We start from the raw sequence: 1870 nt of genomic DNA, 5'->3' as shown, positions 1-1870 counted from the left end.
AAATCAAAAATGTTATCAAACATTGGCATTTGCTGCTTTATCAATAACATACCATACTGAGATACTGTATGTACTAATCTGAAAAGACATTCATCAATTGACAGTATTTTCAGATTTTTTAATTACTTCATTGAAGCCTTCCTGTCGGCTAGTGTGTAATGTATTATTGTTGTTTCTTAATAAAACTGACACACCATGCTGATATTTTTTTACCATTCCAATATATTTGTTTCATGTACTCTGGCTGAACAGTGATGAGATATTCGACTTAATTTTCTTTTGCTCACCTTAAATTGTGTGTATAGCTTTCATTACAAGTTTCAGCAAACAACCAGAGTGTTTCTTGCTAACGTCTTGCTGGGTGCTTGTATGCTTTGTACCACCTTCTTTCGTAGATGTCAATGTTGGGTGGTTGTACTCATGGCAAATGTTGTGGTATGTTTGTATCATGGCGACTGGCAAATATCTATGTGAGAAGAGTGTCATGTTTCGGCCTATCACATATCTTGTCCTACAAAAATATATATGTATAATATTTTATTTGAATTCCACATTTCAACAACAGCTGAAAGTTAGGTTTGGAGTAACATGCATCATGTTATTATTTAATGGGGCGTTATTGTTGTATAGCCTAGCTTCTAGGCCTACAGTATATCAATAATAATCTTATTGTTACAGGAATTGGTGTTGGCTCTGATGATATACTGTAGTGTTAATGTTATAGCACATCACCTTTATTTAGACAGTGCATTTTTAGACATTTAGGCCTGGGCCTAGACAGTTTTTCATAGGACCAGGCCTATAGTATACTATTATTAATAGGCCTAGGGGCCTAGGTCTATTATTATGGGGAAAAATGCACTAGCACGATTAATGTGACAAAGATGGCATGGCATGACAAGTCTAGGCTAGGCTAGTAGTAGAAACCTACTACTGTATATCTTTACCGTCAGCTGGATAAGGCTGCGTGCGAACTCACCTGCTGCGGGACTGGAGCATTGTCCCGGACAGGAGTGCGCTACTGCTGTAGGCCTAATTATAAACAAACAAGTCAAGTCATCGGACTGATATACGTTTATTAATTCAATTGAATTATTCCTCCATGATTGAATTGACGTTGACTAAACCGTCTCTCTGTAACTGCGTACGTAAACGATCACAAAAACTCACGACTTCACACTAGTGTACTGTAGGCTAGTCGCTCGATCGTCGGGACGATTTTTCGATCAGCTGCTCGCCGGCCAAAAATTAATTGACAGACTTGTCTTGAATATTAATGAGTTGGTTAGAAAATGCTACCAAGCTACTGAAAAAAGTGATCAGCCTCGTTTTCACCTGATTATCATGTTTTGTTTCTGTAATTATCCTTACATCTCAACATTTTGAATTTTTTAAGTATTTTTCCCGAACTCAGGAAAGGTTAAATAAGCAATATATGGCCACTTGTCTCATCCCCGCACCCCCCCCCCCTTTAACATTATTGAACATCCAAAAAAGAAAATTAAAATTATATCAACACAATTGTCATTAACATTATAACAAACTCCCAATAAAGAAAATTAAAATTATATCGACACATTAATAAAAATATAGGGGACACCATTCTTCCCAGGGACACATAGAATTCTAGGTGTCCAACATAGGTGTTCAACATACGAAGCCACGCCCCCTCGGCTGAACCCGTTGTATTAGCAACTACCGAACACGTACCATACTAAAGCCAAAGATACTAGAAATACAAGATAGAGTTCTCGCATTGTAAAAATGAGGCGGAAGTCGTGCCCAACGTAGGCGGCGCCCTTCTTTTTAACCATGCAAGTTTCCTATACTTCGTGCCCAACGTACAGGGCGCCCTTCTGTTGCTAAGTAT

Source organism: Anneissia japonica, unplaced genomic scaffold, assembly GCF_011630105.1.
Source record: "Anneissia japonica isolate Jap-2015-1 unplaced genomic scaffold, ASM1163010v1 scaffold11402_len470986_cov188, whole genome shotgun sequence".
Classification (NCBI taxonomy): Eukaryota; Metazoa; Echinodermata; class Crinoidea; order Comatulida; family Comatulidae; genus Anneissia; species Anneissia japonica.
The sequence above is the reverse complement of the archived record's forward strand: the minus strand, read 5'-3'. Positions refer to the sequence as shown.